This window comes from Boleophthalmus pectinirostris, unplaced genomic scaffold (assembly GCF_026225935.1).
Source record: "Boleophthalmus pectinirostris isolate CB_2022bp ecotype Guang Dong unplaced genomic scaffold, ASM2622593v1 HiC_scaffold_14, whole genome shotgun sequence".
Classification (NCBI taxonomy): Eukaryota; Metazoa; Chordata; class Actinopteri; order Gobiiformes; family Gobiidae; genus Boleophthalmus; species Boleophthalmus pectinirostris.
The window spans coordinates 29000352-29014249 of NW_026571047.1; positions in this window are offsets into that span (position 1 = coordinate 29000352).

The window sequence follows — 13898 nt, forward strand, 5'->3', positions numbered from 1 at the left end:
GACAAACAGGTAGTGGACCCCTCGCCAAAAAGTTACACAGTTCACCTTTAACTTGGTCTTTGTTCTTAGGTTCTTTTTTCAGACCAAGAGTTTGTTTTCATCCAAACTGTCAGGTAGGAAAACAAACTCCTGGTCTGAAAAAAGAACCTAATGACATAAATGATCCGAAGACCAAATGGACTTTTCACTCATTCTTCATCGTTAGAGTTTCCGTGTCGGCCCATTCGCCCTGACTCTCCCGTGGTCTTGTATCGCCCTCCTGCTTTCGTCTCGGCTTCCCTCTCAGCTGTTCTGTGAGATCCGTAATCCCCCAGAATTCTCCTTGTTTTGTCGTTTGTACAGAATAATCCTATTTAATCCCGCGCACAATCGTCTTTCTCCCGGGGGGACGGGTGATCAAAGGCGTCCCCACAGCTCCCTCTAGAGCGCCGGATGTCTGTGTTTGTTTTCGCACATTAGCAGCCCATCGCCTCTCAGTAAACACAGATGGTTTGGAGTCCGTCCAGTTTCCATCAGAACAGCTCCAAGCACAATGGTCCCATGTATGATTTAATTACACTCATTTATAAAACTGTCAGCCCGCTCCTCTAGTTTACAAAGTGTTGCGTGCAAAAGGACAGATTAGCCGGAGAAGTGATCGTTTTGATGGATGTAATTTGAAAACAACGTGCAAAATGTAACTTCCCCCCTCCAGTACTCAATTTTATTATGATTTACGCTAATGGTGCAGTCGCTGAACATTCACGCTCTCGTCAGAAAGTTTTCAGGCTCAGATCTGTTAAAGTTGGGAAATTAAAGATGTGCATGTGCCGTAAACTGTGTAAAAAAAGTGGACTAAAGGAGTGTAAGGTCCAGTCAAATGAAGCTCAGCGAGGCCGGTTATGGGGATACATTTAAAGCCTGTGCCGTTTTAGGAAATAGGAATTGGTTTAAAGGAACAGTCTAGGAATTTTGGACATAGGGCCTAATTTCCAAGTGAATTTCCATAGTGTTGTAGATGTGTGGAGACACTTTATTAAATATTTCATCCAGTCTTTGTATTTGCAGAGGTGCTGGTGCTAGACATAAATCTGTGTATCATTCGTTCATTTGTTTTTCAATATAAAACCAAAAATAAGAAAACGAAAAAACAACTTCATTATTTGTCTCCAAAATGAAACAAAAAACCAGAATGAAACCAAAATGAAAAAACAGATAAGTCGTTTTTTTTCAGTTTTTGGTTTTGTGTTTAAAAGAATAATGAAAAAAAAACAAAAAAAAAAAAAACTAACGATAACGGCTGTTTCCCGTTTCCGTCACTTAAACTGAGATGCCGGACTGAACCAGGACTAAACCAGAACTGAACCAGGACTGAACCAGAACTGAACCAGGACTGAACCAGAACTGAACCAGGACTGAACCAGAACTGAACCAGGACTGAATCAAGACTAAACCATTTTCAGTTCTAGTCTGGTCCCAGTCTCAGTCCTGATTTCAGTCCTGGTCTGGTCTCTTAGGTCCCAGTCTGGTCCCGGTCTGGTCCCAGTCTGGTCCCGATCCCGGTCTCAGTCTTAGTCTCGGTCCCAGTCTGGTCCCAGCCTCAGTCCCGGTCTGGTCCTGGTCTCAATCACAGTCTGGTCCTGGTCTGGTCCCAGCCTCAATCCTGGTCTGGTCCCGGTCTCAGTCCCGGTCTCAGTCCCGGTCCTGGTCACGGACCTGGTTTAGTCCCGGTTCCGTCCTTATGCTGCACAAAAGTCCGGCATCACAGAAACAGGAAACGTTATCAGTTTTTTCCATTATTCGTTTAAACACAACATCAAAAACTAAAAAAAAAAAAATTTATCTGTTTTTTCATTTTGTTTTTTGGTTTTCATATATTGGTTTTATTTTGAAAAACTAATGAACGAATGATACACGGATGTCGCTAAAATCAGTCTTATCCAAGCCACAAAGCAACGCAAATCTATTATTACACCAGACTGTTGTGGTTTGATGGTATTTTAAAGTTGCCGAGCTTCACTGCTGCAATATGTGCAAACTACCTTAGGCTACGTTCAGACTGCAGGACTTAACGCTCAATTCCGATTTTTTTTGTGAAATCCGATGTTTTTGCGAGGTCGTTCACATTTCCAATTAAATGTGACTTGTATGTGACTCCAGTGTGAACAGTAAACGGCCCGAAAGTGTCCCACATGTGACACTGGAGACACGACGACGTCAACCGCAGCGAGCGTCTCTGTGTTTACAGAAGTTGTCCAAACATGGACGCAGCATCGAGCACCTGGAGATTTTAAAGTTCCTCTCGTACCGGAGCCAGAACATGAACAACTTACTTGTTTTAAGGAGGAGATTGAGAAGGAGAAGGACGAGGTTTTTGGTCGTGGTGTTTTGTGGGACAGCGGCAGCGACGTCCGTTGAAAGGAACGTGTGGATGTGGAGACGGAGCCAAGAGTGGAGAGTGGTGATGTGCTTCACTTCAGTGACACGGAGTTTATTACTACCACCACTACTATGGTTAATAGTACTTCTACTACTACCTCTACTACAACTATAACTACTACTACTACTACTACTACTACTACTACTACTACTACTACTACTACTACTACTACTACTACTACTACTACTACTACTACTACTACTACTACTACTACTACTACTACTACTACTACTACTACTACTACTACTACTACTACTACTACTACTACTACTACTACTACTACTACTACTACTACTACTACTACTACTACTACTACTACTACTACTACTACTACTACTACTACTACTACTACTACTACTACTACTACTACTACTACTACTACTACTACTACTACTACTACTACTACTACTACTACTACTACTACTACTACTACTACTACTACTACTACTACTACTACTACTACTACTACTACTACTACTACTACTACTACTACTACTACTACTACTACTACTACTACTACTACTACTACTACTACTACTACTACTACTACTACTACTACTACTACTACTACTACTACTACTACTACTACTACTACTACTACTACTACTACTACTACTACTACTACTACTACTACTACTACTACTACTACTACTACTACTACTACTACTACTACTACTACTACTACTACTACTACTACTACTACTACTACTACTACTACTACTACTACTACTACTACTACTACTACTACTACTACTACTACTACTACTACTACTACTACTACTACTACTACTACTACTACTACTACTACTACTACTACTACTACTACTACTACTACTACTACTACTACTACTACTACTACTACTACTACCACTACTACTACTACTACTACTACTACTACTACTACTACTACATCTACTACTACTACTACTACTACTACTACTACTACTACTACTACTACTACTACTACTACTACTACTACTACTACTACTACTACTACTACTACTACTACTACTACTACTACTACTACTACTACTACTACTACTACTACTACTACTACTACTACTACTACTACTACTACTACTACTACTACTACTACTACTACTACTACTACTACTACTACTACTACTACTACTACTACTACTACTACTACTACTACTACTACTACTACTACTACTACTACTACTACTACCTGTACTACTACTACTACTACATCTACTACTACTGTACGTCTAGTTGTAACTGTGTTTTGATGAATGTTAAAATAAATAAATGAGTGATGTTTTTTTCCCATGATGCTTTGCTGCAGTCGTCCCATCTGGTCGTCAGGTCTCACAGCTGGTCCCTCCCCGCAGACAGACACATGTTCTCAGAGACGTCACTACACACACTCACCGCAGGAAGTGTGACTCGCTATCGCCCCCTGGGAACAACACAACACACACTACACACCACAACACAACACACTACACACACTGCTGCTGCTGTGATGAGCCAGAGTTGATTTGGGTTTTTAATTAAGATGTGAGATCAGATGGGGGAAAAAAAAAAAAAACACTTAGATAATTAATATTCTGCTAATGACAGACAGCAAAAATGTCAGCAGGGTAATTAAGGGTTGAAGTCTTGAGAATTGTGGTTTTGAAATGATGTGTTTAAGAATATTATGTACTTAAAGTGAAACTAAAATCCACCTTTTTGCATTATCTACTCTCTCTTGTTATTTTTTGGCAATTTTCTAACAATTCTAAAAGAAATTTGCAGGTTCTAAATCTAAATCTGAGTTTGTGCTGGCTTTAGTAGCCATTACAATTTCAAGTACTGTGTGACATCACACAGGGCTGCCCTGGTTACAGACCGACGTTTGATACAAAAAATATAAATACATAATTTTGAAAGCAACTTGAATTTTCATACATTCATATATTACAAGTTACAAGTCTAAAGTTACAATTTGTAGTTTAAAGTTACAAGTTTCAAAGTTACAAGTCTAAAGTCACAAGTCTAAAGTTACAGTTTACAAGCCACAATTTACAAGTCTAAAGTCACAATTTACAAGTCACAATTTACAAGTCTAAAGTTACAATTTGTAGTCTAAAGTTACAAGTTACAAGTTACAAATCTAAAGTCACAAGTCTGAAGTTACAATTTACAATTTACAAGTCACAATTTTCAAGTCTAAAGTCACAATTTACAAGTCTAAAGTCACAAGTTACAAGTCTAAAGTCACAAGTTACAAGTCTAAAGTCACAAGTTACAAGTCTAAAGTTACAATTTGTAGTCTAAAGTTACAAGTTACAAATCTAAAGTCACAAGTCTAAAGTTACAATTTACAATTTACAAGTCACAATTTTCAAGTCTAAAGTCACAAGTTACAAGTCTAAAGTTACAAGTTACAAGTCTAAAGTTACAAGTCAAGTTTCAAAGTTACAAGTCTAAAGTTACAAGTTTCATTGTTACAAGATTCATAGTTACAAGTTTCAAAATTACAAGTCACAAGTTACAAGTACAAGTCTAAAGTACAAGTTAAAAGTTACAAGTCTAAAGCAAAAGTTACAAGTCTAAAGCCACAGGTTACAAGTCTAAAGTTACAAGTCACAAGTTACAAGTTAAAGCAACATGTTACAAGTCACAAGTTACAAGTCTAAAGTTACACTTTACAAGTTACAAGTTTAAAGTTACAAGTCTAAAGTTACATAGTGCACCTTTACTGTATATAAAACATAATGTCAACTAAGGCTCATGTAGAAACTGAACAGTCACATAATTTTGTTCTGGTTGCGATTACACTGTTATATATTCCACACTATGGCATTAAACTTAAAATACTATAAAATATTTACTAAATTACATGTGTTTTATTGCTCAAAAATATATTGAAAAAGGGCAGGCTTGACTTTTGACTCGACCATACGACGCAATAAAACACAATAACCAGTACTGATTCTGAAGACCAGCCGGTTTGTGTACCCTCTTCTAGGAAAAGTTACACAATGCATCTTTAAAGACACTGTCACTGTAACTTATAACTGATAGTGTAAGTGGAGCCATCTGATTTCACCGTTGTCATCCCGCTGGACACTTCACAGGTCGGTCTTACGGTTCACGGGGACGTCCGAAGTGACTCTACGTTCACAGTAATACCTGATCCATCGCTCCGAGGCGTTCGCGGGCTCCCGACAGACCACGGAAAAGTGAGCGCCGCACAAACCAGCGAAATCTCATCTGTCACTCAAGTCAATTAGCAAAGAGCTGAGAGAAATGACACCGAGTCTACAGAGGACAAGCTCAGGTCAACAAAATGGACGAGCAGAAGTTGAGTAAGAGTTTGAGCAGTAGCAGTAGGAGTAGTTGTATTTGTTGTATTTGTATTTTATATTTGTAGTAGTAGTAGTTGTAGTTGTAGTAGTTGAAGTAGTAGGAGGAGGAATTGTAGTTTGAGTAGTAGAAGTAGTAGTAGTTGCTGTTGTATTTGTATTTATATTTGGAGTAGGAGTAGGAGTATGAGGAGGAGGAGTTGTAGTAGCAGTAGTAGTAGTGGTAGGAGTAGTAGTTGTAATTGTAGTAGTGGTGGTAGTAGGAGTAGTAGTAGAAGCAGTAGTAGTACTAGTAGGAGGAGGAGTTGTAGTAGTAGTAGTAGTAGTAGGAGTAGTAGTAGTAGTAGTAGTTAGTAGTAGTAGTAGTAGTAGTAGTAGTAGTAGTAGTAGTAGTAGTAGTAGTAGTAGTAGTAGTAGTAGTAGTAGTAGTAGTAGTAGTAGGAGTAGTAGTAGTAGTAGTAGTAGTAGTAGTAGTAGTAGTAGTAGTAGTAGTAGTAGTAGTAGTAGTAGTAGTAGTAGTAGTAGTAGTAGTAGTAGTAGTAAGTAGTAGTAGTTGTAGTAGTAGTAGTAGTAGTAGTAGTAGTAGTAGTAGTAGTAGTAGTAGTAGTAGTAGTAGTAGTAGTAGTAGTAGTAGTAGTAGTAGTAGTAGTAGTAGTAGTAGTAGTAGTAGTAGTAGTAGTAGTAGTAGTAGTAGTAGTAGTAGTAGTAGTAGTAGTAGTAGTAGTAGTAGTAGTAGTAGTAGTAGTAGTAGTAGTAGTAGTAGTAGTAGTAGTAGTAGTAGTAGTAGTAGTAGTAGTAGTAGTAGTAGTAGTAGTAGTAGTAGTAGTAGTAGTAGTAGTAGTAGTAGTAGTAGTAGTAGTAGTAGTAGTAGTAGTAGTAGTAGTAGTAGTAGTAGTAGTAGTAGTAGTACAGAGGACAAGCATGGGTCAACAAAATGGATGGCCAAGTTGAGTAAGACAATGTGTCTTATTTCTTATTTTAGGGTAAAGTAGTGGTATAGGTAGTATTAGTAATAGTACTAGCAGTTATAGTTGTAGTAGTAGTAGTAGTAGTATAGAAGTACCACAGATAATATGAGTCATTTTTGTACTAATACCAAGAACTATAGCATTTTATATTTGTCTGATAGCAAGAAGCACTGAAACTTTAAGCTTGTAGTAGTAGTAGAAGTAGTTGTAGTAATAGTAGTAGTAGTAGTAGTAGTAGTTCCACCTCGTGATATCATGCGGTAATACAGGAAGTGCTCCACTGCGTTTTTAAACTTCATAATATAGTATAATTATAGAACCTTTAAACATTTCTACCATTTCTGATCATAATATTTGTCCCTCGCTCCATAAAACCTCCGTCCTGGAGCTTGGGAGGGGGGCTGCTCGCTGTGCTCCCACCCCAGCCGCAGAGCTCCTTCCCGGGCCTCGGTCTGCGCCCCCCTCCCCTCTCCATAATCGCCATCAAAGACCTGGTGTTTGTGGTCCCCGTGGGCCCTCGTCCTGCGTCCCAGCCTCACCTTGACCTGCGCCTCATTGTAGTGAGTGTTTGGAGTAAAAATAAACAGCAGAGGAGTAACAGAGGAGAGAGGGGCTTTGTGTGGACTGGGTGTTGGCTTTGTGAAGGAAGGATGCCCCCCTCCCACCTCCTCCTCCTCCTCGTCTTCATCGTTCAAACTGCGACTCCGGACAGCTTTAAGACCACAGAGAACAGGAGCTTTTATCAGATATTATTGATTCATAAAAGAAATATTAACGTGCAGATTTCAATTATGTGACATTTTAAGGCAGACAAAAAGTGTTAAAATTTCAGCGATAGATTAATCTGCTCTGTGTAAGTTTTGGTTGGGGGTCCGTCACCTGCTTGTTCCTATTTATGGTAGGGTGACAATGTTTCTGTTTGTGAAAACCCAGACACCTTACCGGGGGTGGCGGGTGGAACCTCGACATTGAGCTACTCTCACCTCACAACCTGTGCACACGGCCTCCCACTTGTCTCCACCGGGATGGAAAATGAGGAATTTCTTGTTCAAGTCATCGTTAAACGCACATTTGGGCTTCGGCATGTTGCAGACTTGACCGACTGTTTTGTGTCTGCTCGCTCCTTCTGAGTTACAGAGAGCTACGAGAGACGCTCAATTTAATGGCCCAATGAACGGAAATGAAAACCCAGAGATTTGCATCACTTTATAAAAAAAAAGGGACAGGACACAAAAAACTGACATGTCCGAAGGAAAAACGGACGTTTGGTCACCCTAATTTACGGTGGTGTCCACACAAAAAGTTTTTTTTCAGAAAGGAACACAAACTGATACAAAACTTTTCTTGTGCATTCCAAGTTGACTTGGCCTTTCGTCCACGGTTTCGTCCACTCTTTCGTCCACTGTTTCGTCCACTGTTTCGTCCACTGTTTCGTCCAATGTTTCGTCCACTGTTTCGTCCAATGTTTCGTCCACTGTTTCGTCCAATGTTTCGTCCACTTTTCGTCCAGGATTTAAACATGTTTAAAAAGTCCACTGTTTGTGACTGTTTTCGTCCAACTGTTTCGTCCACTGTTTCGTCCACTGTTTCGTCCACTGTTTCGTCCACTGTTTCGTCCACTGTTTCGTTTCCCATGTCGGTCACTGTTTCGTCCAATGTTTCGTCCAATGTTTCGTCCACTGTTTCGTCCACTGTTTCGTCCAATGTTTCGTCCAATGTTTAGTCCACTGGCCTTTTGTCCCACAATGAGGAAATTATGAGATGTGGTTTTTTTTTTAGACTAGACCCTAAAACTCAAAAATAAAATACAACAAAAACCCCCATCTCTTTTAAATATCATTGTCCTGTAGAATGTTGTGATGGGATCTGAAAACTACAATTTGAAGAATCAGGATCAAACTTCCAACTTTAATTTCTTAAGTAAATTTTAAAAAAAATGTAGTTCTTAAGCTGTATATGTATGTAAATTAAATACATTAAATAAATAAATAAAATGTGAACCACGTGCTTATGTAAAACAATTGGGGTAGGACTCTATAAATTTTTTAAACTTCATCCTAGGTCCCAAATATATTCATGTACATATCACTATTTTGGTTATTGTTTTTAAAATTTTGTTGTAAATGGCTCAAACAAATATATTAATGAAATGAACTGTTGGTGTGAAATGTTCCAGCATAACTTAAATTACAAGACTGTTAACTTTTATGCTTATTTTGGTGCTAATCAATGAACTAAACTGCTAAACATTTCAACACGTTATAATGAGATTCTGATATTGTCATGTTTGGTTGCCTTTTTTTTTTTTTTTTTTTTTATTTGTTGTGATTTTTTAGGAAGCTTAATGCCAACGCTCCCATTGAATATATATTGCGTCTAATACATATAAAACAGCACTATCCTTTAGAATACCATTGTTCTGTTTACAAATATTTGCAGGAAGTATATTTATGCAGTAATGTACTCCGTGTTTTTGCCCTGTCAGAGCCGGAGTGACCCGTGCAGAGGAAAGTTCAATAGTTCCTGTCCGGAAACTGTCCCCGCCCCCGTTTGTGGTTTGTCCTGCTGAGAACTCTGGGATCCGATCCACGCTCTGACCAGCAGAAGGTACCTCTAAAATCCATCACGTAAATAAATGTGCGGCGAGGCAGATTAAGTGCAGAGCGGAGTTCCCGTCCGCAGAGAAACCACAAGGAAGTTTTGAAAAGACGAAGGCAAGGACAGTGAGATAAAACTGACAAAAAACAAGAAAATAAAAACAATTCACAGACTAAACAATATTTCTTTATAGATTTAGTTTAGCTTTATGTTATTGTGAGGTTTTTGAGATCATCTTTATGTGATTAAAAGTTTGGTTTAGAAATTCACTAAATATATATATCTGCGTATCATTTGTTCATTAGTTTTTCAAAATAAAACCAAAAATAAGAAAAACAGATAACGATTTGTTTTTTTTTTTTCAGTTTTTGATTTTGTGTTTAAATGAATAATGGAAAAAATGGATAACGACTGTTTCCCGTTTCCCGTGATTTAAACTCTGATGCCGGACTTTTTGCACCACATACAGACTGAACCAGGACTAAACTGGGACTGAATCAGGACTGAACCAGGACTAAAACAAAACAGGACTAAAACTGAACTTATACAGGACTTAAACAGGACTAAAACAGGACTGAGCCCAGGACTGAACCAGGAAGACTAAACCAGGACCAAAACAGGACTAAAACAGGACTGAACTAGGGCTAAAACAGAACTAAAATAGGACTAAACCAGGACTAAACCAGAACTGAACCAGGACTGAGTGTCGGGACGGGCCCGGAGGTGCGCTCGTGCAGACCGTCGGGTGATCGTAGGCACTTTGCGGACACCCTGCTCCGCACACTCGGGGTTCTCCCTCTTTCAAGTCCAAGATTAGACCTGGTGTAGTCCTGGTTTAAAAACACAAAATCGAACACTGAAAAAACAAATTGTTACCTGTTTTATCATTTTGGTTCCTCTGGCACTTTACAGAAAACAACTTCAAAGTGAATCAAATGTTTGTTTTTTTTTCATAACATTTAAAGTAACATTATCTGACAGGTTTTAACAGTGATTTTTAGCGTCTGCACATTTACCGGCCGTAATAAAATATGATCGCACTTGTCGAGTGTCAGATCTCGAGTCTGAGTCAAGACCGAGACCAAGAGCCTTCAAGACTGAGACAAGACCGAGTCCAAGCCCCATCAAGACTGAGACAAGACCGAGTCCAAGCCCCATCAAGACTGAGACAAGACCGAGTCCAAGTCCCATCAAGACTGAGACAAGACCCAGTCCAAGCCCCATCAAGACTGACACAAGACCGAGTCCAAGCCCCATCAAGACTGAGACAAGACCCAGTCCAAGCCCCATCAAGACTGACACAAGACCGAGTCCAAGCCCCATCAAGACCGAGACAAGACCGAGTCTAGGCGTCATCAAGACCAAGACAAGACCGAGTCCAAGCGGCAATCAAGACTGAGACAAGACCCAGTCCAAGCCCCATCAAGACTGAGACAAGACCGAGTCTAGGCCCCATCAAGATTGAGACAAGACCGAGTCCAAGCGCCATCAAGACTGAGACAAGACCGAGTCCAAGCCCCATCAAGACTGAGACAAGACCGAGTCCAAGCCCCATCAAGACTGAGACAAGACCGAGTCCAGGCCCCATCAAGACTGAGACAAGACCGAGTCTAGGCCCCATCAAGACTGAGACAAGACCAAGTCTAGGCCCATCAAGACTGAGACAAGACCGAGTCCAAGCCCCATCAAGACCAAGACAAGACCGAGTCCAAGCGGCAATCAAGACTGAGACAAGACCGAGTCCAAGCCCCATCAAGACTGAGACAAGACCGAGTCCAAGCCCCATCGAGACTGAGACAAGACCGAGTCCAAGCCCCATCGAGACCGAGACAAGCCCCATCGAGACCGATCAAGCCCCACCGAGACCGAGTCCAAGCCCCATCGAGAGACCGAGTCCAAGCCCCATCGAGACCGAGTCCAAGCCCATCGAGACCGAGTCCAAGCCCCATCGAGAGACCGAGTCCAAGCCCCATCAAGACAAGACAAGACCGAGTCCATGCCCCATCAAGACTGAGACAAGACCAAGTCCAAGTGGCATCAAAGCTGAGACAAGACTGAGTCCAAGCCCCATCAAGATCCAGACAAGACCGAGTCTAAGAGGCATCAAGACCGAGACAGACCGAGTCCAAGTGCCATCAAGAAACGAGACAAGACCGACCGAGACAAGACCAAGTCCAAGCCCCATCAACACTGAGTCCAAGCGCCATCAAGAAACGAGACAAGACCGAGTCTAAATGTGCTCGAGTCTGAGACGAGACCAAGACTGTAAAAAAGTGGTCTCAAGACGCGTCTTCAGTACTACTGCACTAATAAAGAGTCACTCAAACATGTGTGAAGGAAACAAAACACAACTCCAGGTCTGTTTTTGAGGAGGAAACAGCATTTTAACCTGATTTAAATCTCTCAAGAGTCAGTTTAGTGAAATATAAAACCTTTAACTCTTTTGTATTTCTGGTGTATTAAGTGGGTCAGTCCGCGTCTCCTCAGTTCTGCGACTTTATTCGTTTATTCGTTCTCCGCTGACGCTGAAAGTGTGTGTGTGTGTGTGTGTATTTATTGGACGCTCTGTATCTTTGCCTTGAACCCAACCTGAGATTAAATAACTCAGAGTGACAATCTCCCCAACAGTGAAGGTCGCTGATACTCCTCTTTTAATCAAGTCCCTCTGTCAGGCGCTGCCCTCTGCCACCGCTCACACCGACCGCCACAAATCATTTCATTTTCTCTGACTGCGAACGAGGGATGAGAGGAAGAGAGAGAGAGAGACGAGAGAGAGGACGGGAGATAGAGAAAGAGGAGGAGTGGTTGGAGCTATAGAGAGAGGGAGGGAGAGAGAAGATGGAAAAGAGGGGAGGAGGAGAGAGACGGGGAGAGAGGAGAAGGACAGAGAGAAGGAGAGAGGAGGAGGTAGGAGAAGGGGAGATAGAGAAAAGAATGGAGAAAATAGGGGAAGAGATGGAGAGAGTGGGGTGAGAGAGAGAGGAAGAGATAGAGAAGAGAGGAGAAAGATCGGGGAAGAGATAGAGAGTAGGAGAGGATGGAGTGACAGAAAAAGAGGGGGAGAGAGATAAAGAGGGAGAGATGAGAGGAAGAGAGAGAGAAGAGAGAGAGAGAGAGAGAAGGAGTGGATGGAGCGATAGAGAGGGACAGAAAGAGAGAGGGGAGGAGAGAAGAGAGAGAGAGAGAGGAGGAGAGAAAGAAGAGGAGGGGAGATAGAGAAGAGAAGAGAAAGATAGGGGAAGAGAGAGAGAGGGAGAGGAGGAGTGGATGGAACGATAGAGAGATTGACAGAAAGAGAGATGAGGAGAGAAAGAGAGGTAAAGAGAAAAAGGGTAGAGAGGAGAGAGAGAGAGAAAGAAAGAAGAGTAGAGAGAAGAGAGGGAAGAGGAGGGGAGATAGAGAAGAGAGGAGAAAGATAGAAGAGATAGAGAGAGGAGGAGTGGATGGAGCGAATAGAGAGGGACAGAAGAAAGAGACGGGAGGAGAAGAGAGAGGAGGAGAGAAAAAGAGGAGAGGGAGAGAGAGAACAGCGAGAGGAGGTGAGAGGGAAGAGGATAGAGAGAGAGAGAGATAGGGAGAAAGATGAGGAGGAGAAGAGAAAAGAAGGAGAGGAGTGAAAGAAAGGGAGAGAGAGCGAAAGAGGGAGGGGAAAGACAGGGGAAGAGATAGATAGAGAGAGAGAGAGGAGAAGGATGGAGCAGCAGAGAGAGAGGGACAGAAGAGATGAGGAGAGAGAAGAAAGGAGAGAGTGGAGGAGAAGAGAGAGGAAAAAGAGGCGGAGAGAATGGGAGATAGAGAAGAGAGAAGAGAAAGATAGGGGAAGAGATAGAGAGAGAGGAGGAGTGGATGGAGTGACAAAGAGAGAGAGGGAGCGATGAGGAGAGAGAAGAAAGGAGAGAGTGGAGGAGAAAGAGGAGGAGAGAGGGAAGAGAATGGGAGATAGAGAAGAGAACAGAAGAGAAGAGAAAGGAGAAAGATAGGGGAAGAGATAGAAAGAGAGAGGAGGAGTGGAAGGAGTGAGAGAGAGAGAGAGTGGGAGAGAGACTGAAAGAAAAGAAAGGAGAGAGGGGAGGAGAAGGACGAGGAGGAGAGAGACAGAGGAGAGAGAAGAAAGCAGAGAGTGGAGGAGAAGAGAGAGGAAGAGAGGAAAAAGAGGCGGAGAGAGGGGAGAGAATGGGAGATAGAGAAGAGAGAAGAGAAAGATAGGGGAAGAGATAGAGAGAGAGGAGGAGTGGATGGAGTGACAGAAAGAGAGAGAGAGAGAGGAGAGATGAGGAGAGAGAAGGAAAGGAGAGAGTGGAGGAGGAGAGAGGGAAGAGAATGGGAGATAGAGAAGAGAACAGAAGAGAAGAGAAAGGAGAAAGATAGGGGAAGAGATAGAAAGAGAGAGGAGGAGTGGAAGGAGTGACAGAGAGAGAGGGGCACAGAGAGAGGAGAGAGAGAGGGAAAGAAAAGAAAGGAGAGAGGGGAGGAGAAGAGAGAAGAGGAGAGAAAAAGAGGAAAGAGGGGAAAGGAGAGAGACGAGAGAGAGGAGAGATAGATAGAGGTGAGGAGAGAGGAGTGGATAGAGAGATAAAGAGAGAGTGATAGATAGAGAGA